Source organism: Oratosquilla oratoria, chromosome 19, assembly GCF_046742065.1.
Source record: "Oratosquilla oratoria isolate Oo_2021 chromosome 19, ASM4674206v1, whole genome shotgun sequence".
Taxonomy (NCBI): Eukaryota; Metazoa; Arthropoda; class Malacostraca; order Stomatopoda; family Squillidae; genus Oratosquilla; species Oratosquilla oratoria.
In genome coordinates, this window is record NC_134795.1 from 23,893,360 (window position 1) to 23,900,859 (window position 7,500).

The following is a 7,500-nucleotide window of genomic DNA, read 5'->3' on the forward strand; positions in this document are numbered from 1 at the left end:
TAAATGAATAAATAAAAACTATAACAATGTAAATAAACAAAACACATAAATGAGTGCATAGATATAGTTAAATAATAAACAAACAGTTAAATAGTAAATGATAATAAATTGACATACAACTAATAACAAATGAGAATTAAGTAAATAATAATTAACAAACGGTCAGATGATAAAACAAATAAACAAATGATATCAAATAAATGATAGTCATTACAGCATCTCGCTTAGGTGTTTGTCTAAATGATTCTTAAAGCTTCGAACTGAACTACATTGCACTGCCTTTGCAGGAAGTTTATTTCATTCATTAACCACACGGTTGGCGAAGTTGTTTCAACCCATTTCCAAATTAAATCTTTTTCCGGACAGTTTGAGACCATTGTTTCTTGCCTGATTTTCATTCAGTGTGAAAAAATTTTCACTTTTGATGTTGTCAATTCCCTTTAGAATCTTAAAGACCTGTATCAAGTCACCTCTGAGTTTACGTTTTTTAAGGTAAACAGATTGATATGTTTTAGTCAATTTTCGTATGATTTATTTTTTATATTTGGAATCAGTTTTGTGGCTCTTCGTTGTACTTTTTCCAATCTGTCAATACCTTTAATGAGATTCGGTGACCATACGGAAACAGCATATTCTAAATGTGGACGAACTAACGATTTATATATTCTGTTAATGAAAGATGTACTTTTGAATTCAAAAGATCGCGCAATCAGTCCTAGGATCTTATTTGCTTACTCAGAGGCTGAAATACACTGCTGGGATGATTTGAGATCGTTACTGATAATTACACCGAGATCCTTTTCACTATCCACTTTTGTTAACAAATTTCTAAACAGCTTGTAATTTTACTTACTGTTATTTTTAACCTATGTGCATTATCTTGCATTTACCTGTGTTAAATTTCATTAGCCACTTTTCAGACCATTGATGTAATTCATTTAAATCTTCTTGAATATCTAATTGGTTTAAGCGATCATTTACCATTCCGCACATTTTTGTATCATCAGCAAATTTGGAAACAAATTTAAGCCCATGGTCTATATCATTTATATATACTATGAATAGAAGTGGCCCAATAACGGAACCCTGAGGAACTCCACTTGTAACATCTTTCCATCCAGAAGTTTTTCCATTTAAAACAATTCTGTGTTTTCGATCATTTAACCAATTACTATTCCTACTTAATAGACTACCACTTATTCCGTGTGAAGCTAATTTAGTGAGTAGTCTTTCGTGGGGGACAGTATCAAAAGCTTTTGCAATGTCTAGATATATCAAATCTACATTGTTGTTTTTTTGTCATAATTTGAGATAACTGTGTTGTAGAATTCGAGTAAGTTAGTCACTTATAATTGAATAAGAACAATCAAAGTAGCATTTACATACCTGGACGAATAAATGGTGAAGAAAATAATAGTCACTTTGATAAGACCAAGATTGGAGTATGCAGCGACGATAAGGTCACCAAGTACAAAAAAATGTATAACAAAACTTGAAAGAATACAAAGAACAATTACGAAATTGGCACCAACACTCTCAGAACTATCGTATGAAGAGAGACTAGCAAAACTTGAGCTACAGATATTAGAGCAAAGAAGAGAGAGAGGAGACTTGATAACTATTTATAAAATCATGAAAAGTATAGAAACTATTGATAGAGAGGATCTAATGAAATGGAATAGTAGAAATACAAGAGGGCGTGGAAAGAAAATTAAGAAAGAAAGTTATAGAAGAGATCTGAAAAGAACATCTTTCCCCACAGAGTAATAGACGTTTGGAACAAGTTAGATGAGAAAGTGGTGTGTGCAAAAAGAATACACGAATTTAAAAACAGTCTAGATAAAACGAGATATGAAGTCGGGACACCATGAGCATAGCTCCCCTTCCCGTAAAATATAACTAGGTAAATACACACACACATACGCGCACGAACATAAACACGCACTCACACTCACAGGCACTCACACACACACGCACTCACACACACACACACACTCACACACACACACACTCACACACACGCACGAACACACACACGCACAAACACACACACGCACGAACACATACATGCACGAACACACACGCACGAACACACACACGCACGAACACCCCTCTCACACAAAAGAATAAGAAAAAGACTATTAAAGGTTAGATTTTTCAGATGTGCATAAATACAAATGCATTTCACAGAAGAACGGTAAACTATGTGTAACTCTGTGTCGAGTGAGGAGATGAAATTGCTTTTGGAAGCATTAAAAGACATGAAGTCTTCTCCACTTAGTCAAACACGATTACAAATGTCGAAATCAAGCCTACCAAAGGCATTGTTAAAGGAAGTGGAAGTTTTGTTTAAGAAAAACGTGTTGCAAGCTTCGAAGCTAGGCTTTCATCAGCCATTCAACAAGAAATTTTGAATTCTGGTTATGAAGGACGTATTACAGTCTTTTATGTTTGGCCTCCTACAGCCATTCTTGAAGAAATTTTGAGTTCCGTTTAAGAAAGACGCGACCTTTGAAGGTCAGCCTCCCACAGGTATTGCTGAAGAATTTTTGAGTATAAGAAAGAAGTACTGCAAAATTTAAAAATGAACCTTCGACAGGGATTTAAAAAAAAAATTGAAAAGGACATATTACGAATGACATAGATATACGTAGTGTCATAAATACAAAAACATACAGTACAAGACGTCAGGGTAGGAATATTTGTCAACCGGGAAGAATAGCGGACTGATATACATCCGAGAGAATACCCAGAGAGACAGATGTGAAAGAAGAACAAGAAGAAAGGTGACCATTTACAACGGTTACTGCATATAGACGGGAGAGGAAATCATAGACGAGGGAATAGAGAGGGGATATATATTGGGGATATATATTTCAAACGATTATCTTCACGTTTGAAGAAAAATACCTGCGTTTTACAGATGTTATTTAATCTAAAGAAATAGTGAAGGTTTCTTCTTGATCCTCAAGCCCTACAAGGGCTGTTTTTTCTACATGCCTTTTACTTTCTTATTTTTACACAATACAGGAATTAAATACATTTAGTTCTTGGCTAAAGAAAACATTAGTATAAGAAATAGGTGAGGGGGGAGGGGAGGGATATGTCGTAGGTGCTTATGAAGTCCACGGGCAATCGATTTTACACACAAAACAAGCAGTCAAAAACATTTAGCATTTTTGACTGTCTACATTGAACAACGGTGCCACGATATCCAAAGGCTTAGAATTACGGCAGAAATGCAAATTGGTATCTCAAAACACCTTTGGCATAATACTCCTGACACCACAACAGACACTTCTGTAATGGAGTCAGACAATTTTTGCCAGAGAAAGAGAGTCAAGTGAGAGAACGGGAGGGAGGGAGAGGAGGAGGAGGAGGAGGAGGAAAGAGGAGGAGGAGGAGGAGGAGGAGGAGGAGAAGGAGGAGAAGGAGGAGGAGGAGGAGGAGGAGAAGGAGGAGGAGAAGGAGGAGGAGAAGGAGGAGGAGAAGGAGGAGGAGGAGGAGGAGGAGGAGGAGGGAAGAGAGAAAGAGAGAGAGAAAGAGAGAGAGAGAGAGAGAGAGAGAGAGAGAGAGAGAGAGAGAGAGAGAGAGAGAGAGAGAGAGAGAGAGAGAGAGAGAGAGAGAGAGAGAGAAAGAGAGAGAGGCAGAGAGGGACAAACAGACAGAAGAATAGAAAGAAGAGTAAAAAAGAGAAAGATAAAATGAAGATAGAAAGAGTAAAGGAAATACACGTAGAGGGAAAGAGAAAAATACAAAGATAAAAGGAAGACAAGACAAGTTTGTGTGAGATGAGATACCACCAGTTGAGCACAATATATTGACATTGTCTCTCCAGTAAATGATGAGAAGAACAACTTTATTAGATATGAGTATAAGAATATTTAGATTATATGTTAACAGAGCGTCTACATTTTGTTCAATTTAATATGGCATGTTTTTTTCCTCGCTGTTTTTGAGCATTTGGATTACTCTCGACCTTATTGTGCAAAACTTTTCATTTTGTGTTTTTTTTCTGTGTTATTAAAAGATTCACTTTGTATTATTACATCATTTTTGTTAGATACTGTATAAATCAAACACGTTTCATAATCAATTGTTGATTAATTTCATACTTATGACTTTGTAAGAAGTAAATAGATAAATAATTACAATCTCCCTATCTTTTTACTGTTTTGTCATTAGCCACAAGGTTTTTAGTCGGTTTGATCCCTCCCTAAAAAATAAGGTTCGTAGAAGTCTTAAGAAAATTAATAAAAAAAATAATCTGTCCTATTAATTAAGGTTCTGGCTGCCCAGTGTTAATCCAGAATCGAGTCTTTCTTTACTGCATCCTTGGATTCAACTCGAATTGACCACAAAGTATTGTTCCTGAGAGATAATCTGTATACATACATATACCAAAGGCTTTTTCCCTCTACACGGGGGGGTAGCCAAAAAGAATAAGGCATAGAAACCACTCCCACCCATTCCATTTCCTATATATTCCACTCCCCTCCACCCTCCTCCCTCCCTCTTATCTTGGCACCTCCTGGATGATGGGTCATTCCTGCATCTTGTCCACTGCCCTGGGTCAGAAGCAGTGTCGCAAGACACAGCACATCCAGAGCAAGGCCGCTTCATAGATTCGGCGACCCCCTGCCTCTCTATCCCCCCATGCAGAAAAGGAGAAGACGGGGAGAAATCCCTTCGGGTTGCGTCAATTTTTTTCGCATACATACTTCCTCACCCCCCATCCCCCGCCCACTCCCCCTCATGCATCACAGCATCATCTATACACACTGTATAAAGGGGATACATTCCAACATTGAAATCTGTCACTTGCTCTCACAGAGTTACGTTAAAAAGAAGTTTGGATTAGAAATGACACGAGTTTCATGAGTATTTTTCTTTCAGTCATTTCTTTTCATTTTTCCTCTTATGCCCCTAGGCCTAGATATAGCCTCAATTTCTTAATGAATGTTATACATGAGTTAGCCTTGAACGATACTTTACTAGTTATCGTCATATTATTTCAGTCAGTTAAGATGAATAAAGGAATAAATAGTTAAACAGACAAATGAATGAAGATAAATATAAAGAAATAGATAAAAGAGTTAATGAACATATAAGTAACTAGACAAAACATATAGATGAGTTAGTAATTAAAAAGCACAAGTAATTAAGTAAATAGATAAATAAGGAAATTTAGAGGAACGGATAAAAACTCGTGAAACTGGATTCTACATAGACAGAGCCGCAGCACATCAATACAAGAGCCACGATCTCCCGAAATCTAATATCTTTGCGCGTTTTATTTGGTGGCGAGGGTGGGGGTGGGTGGGTGATTTTTCTTACGATTATTTTACACCCACATGCGAATATGCAGACTTTTGTTTGAAACTGATTGCAAACTTGATTAGAATAGAGGTATCTGAACGACGTTTTTCATTTGTTTATTTTTACTTTTTTCCCCTCTTCTTTTTTACAATCGTTTTATGATAAAATGTTTAGTCGTTGGAGGTTGTGTTATCCCGCAATTTATCAATAGAATCATGAGAGTGATAAGTTTTATTCCGTTGTGGGTTTTCATTTACTTGATATGTGTTCATCCGGGACACTATTGTGTCGGGGAAACTTGATGAGAAAACAAGGTGGTCTGCTCCGGCCTGCTCCCTCTGTCACCAGAAGTAGTTTTATTTATAGCAAATCCACCATTGCAGTTTGACACAAGTTATGATTATAATTTTTCTTTGGATGCTTATTAGTTTGTTTATCTAATAGACTATAATTATAAACAATTGTGATTGAGTTTCCACTAAGATTTCTGGAGAAATAAGGAATCTTCTCCTCTTTTCCCCTCCCCAAAAATATACATATGTGTGAGCAAAATTTGACGCAGCCCGAAGGGATTTCTCCCCGTCTTCTCCTTTATGTATGGGGGGACGGAGAGGGAGGGTCGCCGATTTAATGGAGCGGCCTTGCTGTGGATGTGCTGTGTCTTGCAACACTGCTTCTGACCCAAGGCAGTGGACAAGGTGCAGGGATGACCCGTCATCCAGGAGGTGCTAAGATGAGAGGGAGGGTGGAGGGGTGTGGAATGTATTCAGGGATGGAATGGGTGGGAATGATTTTATGACTTTTCCTTTTTGGCTACCTCCCTTGTAAGGGGGAAAAGCCTTGGTATATGTATGTATGTATGTAAATGGATATTTTTTTTTAACAACAGTTCATTTGGAAGGAAGGAGACAGGAAGGGAATAAAGAGACACAGACAAATACGCAAAGAAAGGGAAGGAGTGAGTGAGTGAGTGAGAGAGAGAGAGAGAGAGAGAGAGAGAGAGAGAGAGAGAGAGAGAGAGAGAGAGAGAGAGAGAGAGAGAGAGAGAGGAAAGAGGGGGAGAGGGAGGGAGAGAGGGAGATAGATAAGAGGGGGAGAGGGAGGGAGAGAGGGGGAGAGAGGGGGAGACGGGGAGGGGGAGACGGGGAGGGGGAGAGAGAGAAAAAGAGAGAAAGAGGGTGGGTGAGAAGGAGCTAAGGAAGACGGGAGGGAAGTGAAGAAAGGGCGAGTGAGATATACTATATTACATTATATTACATTGAATTACATTGCGTTACATTGTATCACAAACACACACACACACACACACACACACACACACACACACACACACACACACACACACACACACACACACACACACACACACACACACATGCATAAATACATATATACATACATACCTACATAATACATACACATACATACATATACACACATTTACATGGAGAAAAAGAGAGACAGAGAAACTGAAAAAGGGACAAGGATAGGAACAGAAGCAAAGATAGGAACAGGGGCAGAAACAGAGACAATAATAGGGATAAAGCCAAAGGCAGAGAGAAACAGACAGAAAGAGAAAGAGAGAGTTCGACACTTACCGGCATAAAATTGTAGTATGCTGGAGCCCTGTATGAGGGTAGTAGAAAAGGGTTGATCGGGATGACCAGATGGTAGCTGCCGAGCCCTGTAAGAGTAAGAGGTTAGTAGAAAAGAGGGTAGAAGACGGTGTTACATTTCAAGGGTATATTGTTTAATAATATAGCTAACGGGCGAGATAGTTACCTAAGTCCGCCTTTCCGCCATGTTTATAAACATTTGCCGAGGGCTCGAGTCTATTAATGACATGACATTCCTTTATAACCTAAGTAAGAATTATGCAGAGAATCAAGATTATTCTAAGTAAACAATATCGCCGTATAGACTTGTAACAACAAGTCTTATTGGTGAAATAGTGGAGTAGCAGAAAATTCAATTGATTCACAATTGTAAGATCACGCCCTTTGGGAAGGATCTAAACATAAGGTTAAAGATCACTGGACTAAAAAAATCACTACGTCACTGCAAAGCTCACACAGGAGCTTGCATACGTGCTCTCGGTGGATTCTTTGTAGCACGCTGTATAAGAAATAACTGAAGAAAGCTATATAAGAAAAAATATAATTGAATTCTCCAGGACAGAAG

At 38.1% G+C, this 7,500-nt stretch overlaps 1 long non-coding RNA gene across 1 annotated transcript in view; it reads right to left on the reverse strand.

Moving 5' to 3' along the window:
- The window catches only part of LOC143035520 (uncharacterized), a 405,305-nt gene that overhangs the window by 92,264 nt on the left and 305,541 nt on the right, over nt 1-7,500 (reverse strand). Inside the window, exon 3 of the long non-coding RNA XR_012967321.1 lies at nt 6,918-7,003. This is a non-coding gene — a long non-coding RNA (uncharacterized LOC143035520). The remainder of the gene's footprint in view (nt 1-6,917; nt 7,004-7,500) is intronic.